The sequence below is a fragment of the Phymastichus coffea genome, unplaced genomic scaffold (genome assembly GCF_024137745.1).
Source record: "Phymastichus coffea isolate CEN01 unplaced genomic scaffold, Cenicafe_Pcof_1.1 PCOF00001, whole genome shotgun sequence".
NCBI classification, from domain to species: Eukaryota; Metazoa; Arthropoda; class Insecta; order Hymenoptera; family Eulophidae; genus Phymastichus; species Phymastichus coffea.
This window is the reverse complement of record NW_026706812.1, coordinates 16,273,679-16,290,222: the sequence shown is the minus strand read 5'-3', so window position 1 is coordinate 16,290,222 and position 16,544 is coordinate 16,273,679. Positions and strand designations below refer to the sequence as shown.

Genomic DNA, 16,544 nt, shown 5'->3' with positions numbered 1-16,544 from the left:
AATTTTTAAATTTTAGAAAATTATTTTGTTTTATTAATTTATTGTTATAATATTACTGAGCATAATTTATTTTTCATCAATGTCAATAACATGTGCTATGCAATGCAATAATTTGCGTCTCATGAAGATCAAGTTATACTTTCCCCTATACTTTCTACATAGTAGTTATTTTTTTAAAGCAAATAAAGTTGTCATCATTAACAAAATTGCCTAAAAAAGAGCGCTCTAGATAAAAAATATATGGATCTTGATTACAATTTATAAAAAAGTTTATAGAAATATATAAGGACTCGAAGCTATAATCATTCAATATAACGCATTAGATTCTGTACATTAGTATTGAGAGTAAATAAAATACACGCAACGAAACTGTTGCGCATGCAAATATTTTGCTTGCATTTTTTACAAGCTTATCAATTTTAGAAATATACAAATGAAAATAAAATTTGTAGTACATTTTGATATTTGAACAGAAACATTTTTTAATATTTGTCATAATACAATAATAAATATTTTTATGCACATTGTATATTATATAATCACAATACAATATTTGTCTTAGCACCTCAGAATAGCAGTGCATTACTATGTAATAAGGAAAGTCCATTGACTTTGTCTACCGAATGGTCAGATTATTTACGGAATGGGAAAAATTTATTGCGACCGATGTTGGGTACTATTCTTGCCATACTAATGAGTGCCTTTGCTAGCAAAATTCGATTTACGCCCTTTCTTAAGTAATATATTAATGTTTAGAGAATGAAAAATCCTTTGACGTTAACTCTATATGTAGAATATCATTTTATCAAATTGTAATTTAGATCGTAATCTTTTGATCAAATAGTAATTTAGAAAGGACAAAAAGGTCAAAGGCCTTAACTGTAAAATGAATAATAACTAACACTTCTGAATATACTCTAGGAAATTCTTGAACAATTACATTTCTACTCTTATTATGTACTTCCAAGCATATTAATACATAAAAATTATTAGGACCATTACGCCAATGCAGTACGGTTGAAGTTGCCCTGCGGCCTGAGACGAAGCTCAGCGCATCGCTCTTGTTTTTCTGATAGAACAGTATTCTTTATGAAGATTGCATTTTTTATTGCATATTTCGGAGCAAAAAATCTCGGGAAATACAATTAAACATCAGTTATTTTGTTGCAATAAAGGCCATAACGATGTAATTTTTTTTGCAGATCAGATATAATATTTGAAAAAAGTAAATAATTATTTTTGTTAATAACTTTTGAAAAACTCAATAAATTAATCTGAAATTTATATAAATGCTTATATTTATGTTACTGTTATGTTAATGTATGGTATCACGATTTCAGAACTCGATTTTCTATTTTTCGTTGGATTAAATGAGAACTTTCTTAATTAAAATAATAATAATTTGAGGGTATATACATAATTCCGACCTCGGGTTTAGGTTCAGTGCACTAAAATACATGGAAATAGATGGATTGATATAGACCATTTTCTTTTTTTCTTTGTAGAACGGTATTCATAATAAAAACCACTGATACTTTAAGTTTGAAGTTGGTTATTCTGCTCCTATAATATATATCAGTCAAAAATTAATGCCCGGGCATTTAGCAAACTGTCTGAAGCTTAAAATATCTATCCCCATGTCATAAGAAATATACTCTTTTCTAAACTTTTTTAGGGTTGCTATAAGATTTAGAAATTCTGAAATTCACGTAATTACGATGAAAATTTGTTAATTATACAAAATATCACGAAAAATAATGAAAATTCTATAAATATTATGAAAAACGAGATCCCTTTCAAGTTATATGATCTTACGACTGGGAAGTGGCAAACATTCAAAAATATATTCACGCTAATCCCCTGGATTTTCCATTTTTTGCAGTTCCCCGGATTTTTCCGCTGTCGTTGCGTTGGATCAAAAACATATTCGTGCCCTGAGAGCTCCTATTATTAAAATTTTTCATAAAATTCACAAAAAAAATAATCATGAACATTTTTCCTAGATCATGAAAAATATCATGGAATATTATTGCGATTGTTGGAACGTTAATATTTGTATAAATTCAAAAATATCAAATATATATTCTAAACATAAATTAATTGAAATAATGAATCAATTTCATTCAAAAATCAATCAATCATATCAATGATCTGTATCATTATTTAATGAATAAGAAAAGCGGATGAAAAATAGTCATCTAAAAATGTAGACGATGAGAACGTTATCTTTAAATTCATAAAAATTGGGCGAACAAAATTATCGTAAATAGCATAAATCCGAATGATTATTCGATTTATAGCGCAAGCGTTTAGTTATTGCAAAACAAACAAAAAGAAAAATAGCAATTGTTATTTTATTTTCTAGAGTCCAGAGGACCTAGCATTGGACTGTCCGCATTTGCTGTCGCCAAAGGCTTATATTTCATCGTTGGTGCGGAGACCCATTAATAAACAGGAGACTCGAGAGAACGAGTCAGCAAGCAACAGCCTCACGAGTCAATCTACCGATCAGTGCAGCAACAGTAGCAGCGAAATCAGTAAACAAAGCAAAGCCATCCTACTGAATGCCTTTAAATATCCGAAATTGTATTACTGTGCCTACTGCAATAAAAGGTTTTACAGTATTATTTCTCAAGTAAGGCATCTCAAGTATCACGCCAATTGGTGGCTTTGCTTCAGGTGCAAACGATGCTTTCAGTTCCGTTATAAGATGAAACTTCATCGAAAATGGTGCATCAAGCAGCGGAGAAGAGAATTGAAAAGAAGGCATTATATTAGAGTTAACTGATTATAAGTGCTGGCCATTGTGCATATTTGGTACTAGTCACTCGTATACGAGCTATGTCCATATCATTATGCAGTGTGCATGGACTGATTGCAAAGCGACCGAGCAGATATTCTGCTTATCGAATGAGCGTTTCGTTCAACTTATTTCTTCTGTGACAAATAAGCATCGGTGGACCGGTTAATCTCTGAATCTGTGAAAGATCAAAAATACAAGGGCTGACGCGTAATGCGTTACCGATTCCCGATATGTCAATGGAAATTTCCTTCGTCTCGCTCCTGGTGTATTCAAGAGAGGAAAGAGTGTTGGCCTTTAACGGGCAGTAGCAAGCGAGCTGTCAATAGCTCCGCTCCTTCTAAATATCCATCATTGTCCATCTGTTCGTGTGTTTGTGTCCACTTGGAGAGTAATGGTCCAACCAGTGAATTGGATTCAGTCCTGCATGGCTGCAGTGGATCGCGCCTTGGCCCATCTCCAGGCATGTATCCTCGCACATGGCTACTACGTTTATAACCCACCAGGTGGCCAAAGTTTACCCGGTCTCGAGACATCAAAATCGCCTTCAGCGGATGCTATCGTGGTGCGCTCCTCCACCCTCGTGGCGGCATCAGCGTACCTTAACTGTGCCTTAACCGTGAGAAAATCTCTACGAGTGATTATCTAAGATAAAAATATCCGCGTTCCGCATTGATACTTATCATATTAATATTAACATTCGTATTGTTATCGCTCTTTTTTGCTTGATCTATTCACACTGATTGATGCCGACTTTTTCTCTACTTAAGATTAAGATTTTTTATTCCTAAGTAAAGCGTAATTTTGTAATAAGTACAAGTATATTCACTATCGCCCAAGCGTTCTGATCTTTTTAACAAACTTTCAATGCTATTATTTTTTATGTTATCGGCTTTGAAACAATTTTATTTTCATATATTTCAACAGAATTTTATGATCTTTCAGAATTCGAGCTCAAACTTTTGATTAGATATAAAAAAATGAATATGGCTAATTTAATCACGAAAAATTTGAAAATCTTCGAACAATCTTTTTTCTAGATAATTTTATAATGCAATCATTGAACCACACTTTTTTACAATATAACGTCAAGTACGTAAATACTCTTTCAAAATTTAAGCTAATTTTTTTCACGAAAATTATTGAATTTAGCAGAAATTATTTAAGAAAAAAGTTTCTTACAATTTATTAAAGAAATACTCATTTATTTCGAAATTTTAATAATGATATTTTGTTTTTTAAATATAAAAAAAATGAAAATTTCCAATTTTCTTCTATTTTGAAACAATTTTTGAACATTTTCTGATCGATTTTAAGATATATTTTTATTCTATAAATTATTTTATTAAAACTTAAGAGTTTCCGAAAAAAGAAAATTATTCGAGAACATATTTTTCTCATTGCATGACCTAGAGACAATGACTATCTCTATTCAAGCACCCCGCTAAGTGAGAGGCAAAAGTATTCAATCTAATTAAGCATCTCAAAGGAGACGAACTTCTACCATATCTTCCACATATAATTATAGTTCTCCATGATCATTAAATACTATAATTCGCAGAGAAGTGAAGGGAGTCAATCTAAAAAAACATCCCCATAAGTAGGAGGCAAGGGACATTATCTAATCGAGCACGTCAAAGGAGACGAAATTCTACCATGATTTCGTTATCTGGTTATTGTTCTCCGTGATCATTTGATATTATAACTCGCAGTCCCAGCTTTCCATTCTCTCGGACTTCGTGGAAGGGACTTTTTCTTCATTAACTATTTTCCGATTGTCCGAGGTGTTAAATTTCTTCGTTCGTGGTTGACTGAGAACCCTCGACGCGCCTAGAACTCGATACTCTGCTAACTCGGTTATTTATTTGTTCCACCGAGTTGAAGTTTTTATGATAGCATTACAAAAAAAAATCCTGAAAAAAGTTTTTTTGATAATTTTCAAGTCTTTCACGATTAAATCAGGGATATATTTTTTTCTTAATGTCTAATTAAAATTTTAAGTCTGGATTCTAAAAGATTATAAAATCCTATGTTAGAATATTTGGAAACAAAACTTCTTCAACCCCGATAACATAAAAACAATCGCGTTAAAAGTTTTCTAAAGCATCGAAATATTTGGACGTTAGTGAGTTAGCATCTCAATTTATTAGATTGACTTACACTCTTCTCATAAGATTATACTAATTGCTTCATACAGCGAATTTTTATCGTTAGTATCATTTCAACATATTCCGATGAACATTCAATCCATATGTTGGAAGCGTTTAATTATTTCAAAACAAACCAAATAAAAAATAGGAATAATTGTTTTATTTTTTAGGGTCCAGATGTACCATCAGTGAATCATTCTCATTCGGCATCACTAATAACTTATTTTTTATCGGTGGCGATGTGACCCATTAATAGTCAGGAAAGCTCAGAAGAACAATTTTTATTTATTATTTATTATTTATTTATTTTCAAAGTATGATATATAAATTACTTTATAAAATACATACATATAATACATTAAAAATGTTGCAGTCCAGCAGAGGAAACAATCTTCTGTTTGCTGGTCTAGTCTAAAACTAACTATTAAAAGTAAACTAAATCAATCATAAAATATAGAAAAGAAACAGTAAAAATCAACAATTATTGCACTTATAGTGTAGTCTTCATGTTCTTCACTAAAATCTGTTGAGCATTTGTCTAGCTGTAGTATAATACTCCATGGATACTTTTCTATTTCTTGTAAATATTATTATAATCCTTTCTATTTTATTAAGTTTTGCTGAACAAGTCCAACAGCACATGTTACTCTGTTGTGAGAGAACATATTTTGGTGTTCTATAATCATTTTACATTTGCAAAGAGCAGTAAAAACTACATCATCTACAACTATTAGGTCTTTATATTTTGGTTGTAATTTTAGTCCGTATACCGAACTGATAACAGTTGATAATAGTTGATGTCCCCGTAGGTTATTCTAATATAGGTTCGATGTTGATTTGATTTCCCCAGGGCAGACAATACTGTAGTTAATGTAGCCTTGATATTGTTACGTTTAGACATTTTGTCAATTACATCGAAAACAACTTTAATAGATTTATATTACAGATATTATTGCTTGCTGCAGATTCTGATTCAGTAAGTAGGCTTTTATAAATTCAATGGGTTTCAAATTTATGTAACAGGGCTTGTTGTGATCTTGTTTCCCCTCTATGATATCGCTTGTTTGATTAAAAGATTTTAGACATTTTAGTGCCAATATAGTTACATTATTCAATGTATACGTGGCTTGTAATAACATTTTATTGTAATTATATGTTGTTAGTCTCAAGTAAGATCTATTGTGATATAAGTCACAAAATCCTTTTGCACATATGTAAGCTTTTCTATCTAGCCGTGTTTTGTCGGAGAAATTAGTATTCCCATGGACTTCCGATGTAGGATCCAATTTTCCAGTATCTTCTATATAGTTTTCGTTATCCTTTTTCTGTTTAGGGTTTTCTCTTATACATTTTCTGAATTATATTTCTCTGCTATTTTTATTTTCTACAGTCTTGAGTTTATTTAGTGGCTTGTTGTATTGTGTAATAGTTCTTGTATAACTATTTTTGATACTTATTTTTCTTGTTCTTTTTGGTAATTGTAAACTATTTTTTCTTATTTTTTTGTACTTGTTATTAAATATTTGTGTTAGATCATCATAGTGGTACAGCAATGACTCTAATCAGAATGTATGATTGATATCTAGCGGATTTTTATCTACATAAAAACGATTTTTATTTACAATTTTGAATAGTCTAGTCTGTAAATTTTGAAGTCCTTTATTCTATCTAAATAGACTTCTCACGCTATCATGCCATATGACATTACACATGTAAAATAGAATGTAGTAGAGTATTCTTAGAGGTTCTGTGTTTATAATTCTCGATAATTTATAAAAAATATAGGTTAAATATTTTGTTTTTTAGAACACTTTTGTTAAATGTATGTCCTATTTCATGTTACATGTATGTTTTCACGTCAAAAATAACCCCAAAATATTTAGTACTATTAACTCGATTTATTTTTTCTCATATTTTTATGTACAAATTTCTTGAAGTACTATTGCAATTGTTACCAAACTCTACGTATGCTGTTTTGTCAATGTTCAGTAATAGTTCATTTAATAATAATCAGGTACCTACAATCTCTAGTTGTTTGTTCATATTAATTTCTATTTCAAGCCAAGTCTTTCTCGCAGAAATGATAGCTGTATCATCTGCAAAAGAGAGAACCGTGCCCTCAATTAGTGATAGTAATAAGTCATTTATGTAGATAATGAATAGTAATGGTCCTAGTATAGTTCCATACGGAACTCCCATATGTACTGTTCCTATTTTACTCTGAAAATTATTTACTTTGACTCTTTGTTTTCTATTGTCTAAAGAACTCTTAATGAAACTATGTACCTTGTCTCTAATTCTGTAATGATATAATTTGTTTAATATTATTGAATGGCCCGCTGTGTCGAAAGTTTTAGCAAGATCAAGAAAGGTGATTGCTATTGGATCCCCATTATCTAGTTATTTATATATAATATTCTTTACATAATATAAGGCATCTTTGGTACATTTATTTTTTCTAAATCCAAAATGTTTCCTTGCTTCCCATGTTATTATTTTGCCTCTTGTTTCTTACACCCGTTTGTGCTTTGTTCATACTTAATTCTTTTACTATCAATTAATTTGTTAGTTGCTTGGTTTCGATCTGTTAACATTGTAATTTCATTCCATTTAATTACATTAGCTGAGTTTAGAAATTTTTTGAAACTATTTTTTTTAATTCTAATTTTGAAATTAATTAATTTATGGAGTTAATGTTTTTTGAAAGTTCTTCAGTAACATTATGAGTGGATAATGATCATTAAAAGACATATTTAGTATGAATGTTTTGTATTTAGCCTTTTCTACTTTAATGTACAAATTGTTAATACTAGTGCCTTTATTATTATCTATCAATATAGCCTGATATGTTAAAAATCTAATAATGTTCCAAATTCCATGATTCTGAGCATGCTATGATACTAGATTTTATTTGTAAACTATTTATTTTTAATATAAATTTATTATAATTGGCGTTAAGCTTCTGATATTTATACATAATATTAATTCTTTTTTTTTTTTTTTTTTTTTTTTTTTTATTTTAACGTCGCTCTATTTATGCTCCATCAGTGCTAATTAGCGACGGAGGCTTGCAATGTGTTTGAGAACAAAGCACATGAAACTTTTTTCAGAGGTGCTTGTATCAGCAGGAATTGGGAATCGAACCCGGGCCTACCGGGTGCGAGTCCGTCGCCCTACCGACCGAGCCATTGCAGGCCTCTATAATATTAATTCTATTTCTGTTTTCTAATATTTGTTTAGAGTACTTGTATAGCTTATGATTATTTCATTCGTAAATTTTTTTCATATTATCATTATACATTTTTACTATAACTATAATTAGCAATGAGACTTATTAGAATTAATAAAGTATTTTCTTGTATAATATTTGTACGAATCTTGTACCAATTTTTTACAGAATGTCTATTCACGGGTCAACACTTCTCAGACCTAAAGATACGACTAGGTATTTTCGAAGGGATATAATACGCTGAATCAGAATCGGATCTCAGAGTTGCTTCATCATCCTTAGTTTTCAAGATATCCTAACCTAAAAACGTCAAAAACATGTTTTTTTGCTGCTTTCCAATCCCTTTAACTTTGGGAAATAATTTTGTTGTAAATTTGACGACATCTTAAAGAGCAACTCTTGTCCTTCAAAATGTAATTCTCATTTTTTTCGATAGAGATAGGACCTATTGAAGTGTGATCAATTTGTATTTTCACAAATGTCGTTTAAGCCTAGGAAAGTTTCGTTGAAAGATAATCTTTCCTGAAAAATAAAATAATATCCTAAATATCTTAACCGAAGAACCTTGTACCCTGCTAGGCAATAACCTCAGCCCCCTACATCCCAAGTATCTCAACCAATATTCCTAAACCCTACAATAATCCCTCACCGCTACATCTCAAGTTCCTTAACCTACTGACCCTGTACCCTGCTAGGTTTACTACTATTATTTTTCAGTGAAACTTTTGCAAGAAAATTTTTTTTCACAAAGTTACAGGGATTGGAAAACAGCAAAAAGACATGTTCTTGACACTTTTAGGTTAGGATATCTCGAAAAACTGAGGGTGGTGAAGCAATTCTGAGCTCGGATTGAGATTCAGCGCGCTAAATCCCTTCGGAAATATTTTGTCTGATTTCTGGGTCTGGAATTTTTTAAAATTTTGTTAGCTTATGTTATTATTTATTAAAATATATTTCAATATCCCATGCGAAAAGTACTACTGTGCCGCTCGTCCCGTGTTTTTCGAGCCTTGCTTTTCACTCTTTATACGAGGTGTAAATCTCACGCGAAACAACGATCTACTTTTCTGCACTAGTTAGCTAATGTGTTATTATTTCAAACAATTTTTCAGTAACTGGGAATCGAACCGAAAACCATTTGCTCAGTGTTGGTTAAGAGACAATTACCTTATCAACGCAACTCCTTTAAATAAATATATAATAATTATTGTCTCATATTATATTATTGACTGCAGTTTTCGCCACTTACGAGTCATTAGCGGATATATTTAATTAGTATCTATGGTATATGGACTTGTGAAATTATGGGGCACTGCAACAAAATCAAACATTTATATTATTGAAAGATTTGAACGTAAAGTGTAATATCCATCCTAAATGCACTGTTTTTCGTTACGAATGAGATAGTTAGAAAGGACATCATGATGACAACTGTAGAGGAAGAAATAGAAGCTACGTGCAGAAGATACACAAACAGAATATTTGAAAATCCAATTCGTTTAGCCAAGAATTTGCTTTGTACGACATCAAGTGTTTAAATATGTAACAATAAATGTATAGATCACTGAAAAAGAACCTTCATATATAATGTTATCGCTAATGGCATCTTTATAAAATGTATTTATTATCGATTTTGTAGACAGATTGTAAATAAAAATGGTAAAAACTCTGTTAATCCATGAGTTTAATTGATTTAATTACCGGTTTAATTAATTAATATATGAACAGATGGCTTCTGGAAAAATAGTAATTTAAAATAAATGATAACAACTCGCTAGCGGCTGTAACTACAACTAGTTAGGACATGAGAGAACATAAAATATTAATACATATTAATGACGCGAATACAGGAAGTTACATGTGAAGGTTGTCGATGACACAGGAATATACAGCAATAGATTGTGTATTCTAATAATGTAAATAGTAACAGGTGTAACTTGCTGGAATAATTCGGTAATGAAAAATTCCGTATCAAAAATGAGATCTCGCGTGCACATTTTAGCTAAACGCTTCTTTTGATAAATAACAATAATAATAACAGTGATAATGAAATATCTTAATTTTATAAGAAAGAATCAATGAATACATGTTTAGTGTAAAGTATAATATACAAAATTTATATTATTATTTCTATTGGGATTGTTATTGGCAAATCATTTGTTAATTGTAAAAAAAATGCTATTGAATAAATTGGTTGATTAAATGAATAAATTGATTTGTGAATGGTAATATACGATGTAAAAAACGAACTTTCTGATTAGATAGACGTGTAGGATGGATAAAAATTTAAATGCATTTGAGTGTTTGGTCCGTTAGCGAGATAATCTGGACAAAGTTGAATGCCAAATAATTATCGGTTAAATAGAGAAAGAGCCTTTGGCGATCGATATTATCAGAGTGGCAAAGCATGGCAACGAAACGAAGAGAGAAAGACACTATGCAAAGAGAGAGAGAGAGAGAGAGTGAGAGAGAGAGAGAGTGAGAAGGGGGCAGAGGCAGCGAGGGTGGCGCGCTTGAAACAAAATTTGGCATTGAGCGCCTCTCGCTTGGAAATGGAGACGTACGAGAGCCTCGTAGGCGGCCCTTCCGACAATCCTGTAAAATAATGCAGCCGCCCGTTCGTTATTTGCCCGTTTATTCATTGAAGCGCGGCTTTCTGCTTCGTTCTGTTACTGTTTTTCCTCTCTTCTTTACATTCTTCGCTACGGCAACTAAAGCTGTTTTTTCAAAGCCCAAACGTGTTTTTCCAAACATCACACAGATTTTCAACAGCATTTTGCCATTCTGCTACGTATTTTTCGAAAACAAGCAACTTCAAAAGCACCGTTTCAGAGCAAGAATCACATGCATGCGTAAATGCGCGAAAATTACTTCGCCAATGTTGTAACGAACGTAACCTTCGTACAGATTTATTAAACGGCGCATATGGTTACATTAACAATGATGTAGGATGACAACGAGATTTCAGCTAGAGGGCAGTTTCATTAGGTACGAAAGCAACAGTTGTATTATACATATTCAGAGTTTGAATAATTTTGATGCTTATAATAAATTGACATAACGATTTTTCGAGCTGCCAAATAAGACTCATTAGCATGAAATGGTAGGTCGATTTGAATTCGAATGTGAAATATCGATGAGCAAAAGTTGGCAGGAATGGACGGTTTATTCAAATTAGCGTCAATTAGAGGAGAGAAAGAATCGGGGACGAAATGGGAGTGCAAAAAGCGTTGAGTGGAGAATGGAGAATGCGATAGAATGATATGTCGGACTGGCAGTAGGAAAATTGGAAAGTTGGTAGGAGCAGCTGGCGAGTGGTCGACGAGACAATGACGGCTGCATCGCAGCGAGCGTTCGGTGACGAGCGGAGATCGGGCAAGGCTTTAAATGGGGCGCCTGCAGTCAACAGAGCTGCGCAGCTGCACGTGAGCGCGATGCAAAGTGCAATATGCGAGCGGGCGTCACGAGGCTTCCGGGCCATTTGAGCTGCGATCGCGCGCGGACTTCCGCTGGACGCGACAGGAGCGTCTAGGTGCCGCGATACCTGGCGCCGCGGGTCGCCGTTGGAGCGTCGTTCGTTCGGAATGCGAGCGGCGTCTGCGAGTGGCCTTCTGCCGCGGAGACGCCGGAAGCTCGGTCGAACGCAGCGACCGAGACTGCGCGCGGACTTACTTCGAGGAAGAGCGCGACTAGGCACGTTTGCGCGCAACGACGCCTGGCTCGCGGCAGCGCTCAATAATGTTGTTCACGTTTTACGGTTGGCGCTGCCGAGCCGTGTAAATTAAGCTAAAGCCCCGGCAGGCCACTCGTACGTGCTCGGCGAATGCGCAGCCTCTTGTTTGCCGACGCATTCGTTCCTGGGCGCTGCAGTTTGCTCGTTCGTCATTCCAATTAAATGATCGCAATATTCGATGGCCAATGAGAGCGAGCGCGAAGAGTTGAGAGTGGTCGAGTTCTGGCGGTAATCGCATTAGCAGGAGCGCGCGACTCTTGCAACTGTAGTGCGCGCGGGCGCTGTTCAGCGTCGCGGGATTTACATATCGTGACACATCTTCTGCTGCGAGCTCGAGCGTACGGCAAGCCGCTTCGGTCGCCATGGCGACGCGCTTCATACGGAAGGGTTGTCGAGTTACCGCTAATATTTTCGAAGCACTACCTCCATCAGCTCGAGCACGCCTTCTTTTCAATATTCCGCACTTGAGCGTCCAATGTTCAATCGATCGCCATAACGATGTTCCAACAACTCGTCAGCGATCAATCTCTGTTCGACGTTCACGCCCAAACTGCCCAAATTGACTACTCAAGTCCTTTGCAAGTCTGTATAACTGTCCTCAAAGTCCAAAGTCCCGTGTTCAAAACTTGACTGACGTCAATACGACCATACCTTTTCCGACAGAGTACCCTCGACATATCTGGAAAAGTCTTTTACGTATTCGAACATTGTTTGTCCTTTTGTCTCAACTGACATGTATTCAAAAATAAGCTGATCGCAACAACGCCTCATTAAATTTGTTCATATTCAATTTCATATCCTGCTGATATTTAGCCACTTGCAAAATTGGCCCTAACATTCATGTTTTTTTAACAAATATAACAATCAATGCAACAGCGTGGCGAATTTTATAAACATTTAGTTAACATTAGTTTATCAATATTTGAGTGGCCTTTGTTAAAGGTATATCATATACATCTAGATCGAAATTTTATCTAAATCCCTGAAACTTACGATGCATTACCGATTAAAATCGTTTTTCAGAACTGACGTCTCGACCGAAAGTCTCTATCTGCTAATGACAAAGTCGATATATTTTAGTATTATTGCTCCTTTTTCTCTTTTGCACTTAAAATAAAATTAAAGCCTCATGCGAGATAGGCTATTGAATCTAGAATTTACTAATTTTTTAATTTTCCAGCAACAAGCAAGTACGTAACATATAGATATATGTCTATTTCGTTGTAATACGAAAACTGCCAACTGTAAATATACATCTGTAAGTTCTTACGTAAGAACTTTTTTGAAATTTTCAGAAAGCGTTTTAATTCACTTTTTTTAGAAATGAATATATTAAATCGTTAGCATAAATCACGCGCAATTTTTCTATCCAATCAAATCATCATGTTATCAGTCGCTGAACAAATAATAGACTCTGAAATATTACTACAGGTAACGTAGACTTACGAAGTACTGTGTTCTATTTATTTAACATAAACTAGTTAACATAGACAATACCTTACTCAGAATACCAATGTGAGAAGTGTTCCGATAGGAATGGGTTATTTTTGCAATAATCAATGATTTTAAGTACTCCGAGATTTACCTGAACTAAAAAGTACATTTAGGGTTAACATTGACGAATTTAGGAAATTCAAGAAAATAACCCATTCTTTTCGGTACAGCTCTTGTAAAAGTTCTTGAGAGAGACACAAGTGTAGATCTATGCTATCGATTGACTTTTTAGATGTGTGTATCATTGCAACGAGAAATATTGTTTATTTGTTTAACGAATAATTATGATGATATTTTAGTTGGACAGGGAAATCAGGCGTAATTTTTTCTAACGATTTAACATTCATTTCTATAAAAACTGAATTTAAATGCTGAGTAGATTCATTTCTGTTGATCTAAGTGTGTTCAATTTTTAGAATTTTTTTATTAATGAAAACTCAATTGCACGGAGTTATTAATGAGTTTTGCTATCCTCGCTAATTGCGCGCAGCTTCTCTATAATTTTTTCGAATCGATTTTTGGCGATTTCCCGGTTAATTCTTTCATCCCTGAAATAGAAAGTTCAATGCGAAAATATTCTTAATCGAATAACTTCGTCGAAACTGTATCAATCAAATTGAAACTTTTTTTGGATGATAAATGGTAGTCTAAATCTTGAATTTCTTTAAAAGGAATAATTGTAATCGATGTAGAGAATTAAAAATAAATATTTATAAGTTTTAAAGGAGCCGCGGTGTTCTAATCTTCGCTGTTTCGAACGTCTATACGTATGCGAGTCACGATCGCGGGTGTAGATATATTTTAAAAATATGAAACATTGACAAGCCCTAAAACTTATAAATTTGTAATATATAATAAGATTGACATTTATTTTTAAAGTCATTTGCGGTGCGTAACCGGCTAACTGAAGTAAAAATTTAAATGCTTTTTCTATCCAATAATTATTGTTATTATATCATCACCAACAATCATCAATAGTACTATTTCGAAAATAATTGTGTATTTTTGCTATAGATATATTATCCTTAGTACTAGGATAATAATGCATTAGACAACGATAATATGTACGACCCGATAAATAATGAAAAGATTGTTGAAATATTGTTCAATGTAAATATCAATATTATTATCAATTCCGTACAATCGTGCCGCTATATGACATTGCAGTTCTCCGAGCTATTCTACAGGCAAAAGTAATCATCTTGTCATGATTGACCTGATGATGTTGACACACTTTCAAATTATTCGTTGCGGCGAGGAGATCAATTCATAATAAAATTGATCAGATTCATAATCAACTTCAAGATGCGTGAACGGGCACATTGGAGTTCAATTCTTTTAGCAAAAGATGACTATTTGTAATGAATGTCTATTATTATACATGTAATATTTCTTATAATATATATTTTTTTTAAATAAAATTCACACAACATTTCTGGAACATTTTTGCAACCACATAAAAAATGTTAATTCATCATTGTAATTCTTCTAAAACAAACCATTTTTGATCTTTATAAAAATTTTGACTACTGACCGAGAATTCATTGTTTCAGAAGCGTTACCACGAAGTTCAGTCAACGTTTTGCACTCAGTTGCAGAAATGTTGCATACAAGCTGTATCACATTCTGGGAATGTTTTGATAAGATTATTCTAAATATAAAAGCAGACGTTTTGCAAATATTTTTGAAACAATTCTAGCTGCTTAGGTTACAATACGATGTTGATTACCATTAACATTTGGTAATTTAATAAAAATAAAGTGAAATATCATATTTTTTGTTTATATTAATTGCAAAAAGTGATTAAACCAATTAATTATAAAAGAAGATATATATTTTCAATTTCATTTATTTATACTAACTTTATATTCCAGTGGGAAATATAATTGTATAAAGTTTCATAATAAATTAATTAGTAAATATGATTAATCATATATTGTTGTGTTTTTGTTGCACTACTTAGTTTATACTCAGTAACTTATAGTGAGAGAGAGAAACTTTTTTGTTTAAAATCCGCTAAAGAAACTAAAGAATTTTTGTGTTTAGAAAAAAAATTCAATTTTACTACGAATTTACGAGAAATTGTTAATATACATTGACCAGCGATAGTGCATTATTATGGAGTCTTGTTACTAACTATGTAACATCAGGCGATTGTGTGCATAATGAAGGCAAAGCAAATGACAAAGTAAAAATTGAAACAAAGTGCATAGCAGAATCCTTAGATAAAGTTTTCGATAAAAAGAGCATAAGTCAAGGGGACTTCATCAGCGGTAAGTACGTTTTTGATCAAAAGAAAGTCAGTGCAGTTGCAAGAGAAAGTGCGCAATCATGCCGTCGTTCTCTTTCTAGCGCTTTTCCGCTTTGGAGGGACGCACGAAACTACAAAAGAAAGTTTTTTAAGAAAGCTGCAAGCTCGTGGCAGCAAGGAACAGCGGCGGCGGCAACGTAGCGTGAATCACAGCAAACCACTTGATTCACGCTCGAGATTATTTTTCTAGTGCTGCCGCTGCTGCTCTCTAATGAAACTTTGCTCTTAGAGAGGCCACCGCAAATTTCCAAGCGCAAATTCTAGCGAGCTAGCTCGCTGCCGCTCATGCCGGCTACTCGCATTTTAATGATGCGGCTGCCTGGCCGCAAATCTGTCTGCGTTTGTGCGGGGCTTTCAATGACATTTCTTAACCAACAATTAAGTCCCTTGTCATCGGATGGATGCCTGCATCATCCTTTGCACGCGGCCAAATTGCATTTGCTTGAAAAGCAAGGCAGACGTCCGGCGTGCGCAGGCTAATTCAACTACGATCGTAATTTAAAAAAGCAACCTTCACTTATCGGTTCGCGGACAAATTGCATTCTGCCTGGAAAACGCTCGAATGTAATAAAAGGCCGGCTCTCGCGGACCCATTGGCAAACAACCATTTGTAGCGACCTCAGACGTGGATAGTGGCTCTGCATCGTGCGCGCCGCAGAGATCCCAATATATACCGTGGCGGCGACGGCGGTGAAATGTCATTTTCCGTGCAGAGCAGATGAGAGAAAGCACGTATATAAGTCTGAAAGGCCGTGCGCCTTCGTCTTCGAAATAGCTCTCCACAAAGCGCGCAGCTTTTGTCGCGCCTCTTCCTCTTCCACCGTGCA

At 33.8% G+C, this 16,544-nt stretch overlaps 1 protein-coding gene across 2 annotated transcripts in view; it reads right to left on the bottom strand.

The window, feature by feature from the left end:
- Positions 1–16,544, bottom strand: part of LOC131672043 (uncharacterized) — an 81,919-nt gene that overhangs the window by 46,845 nt on the left and 18,530 nt on the right. The window lies entirely within an intron of this gene.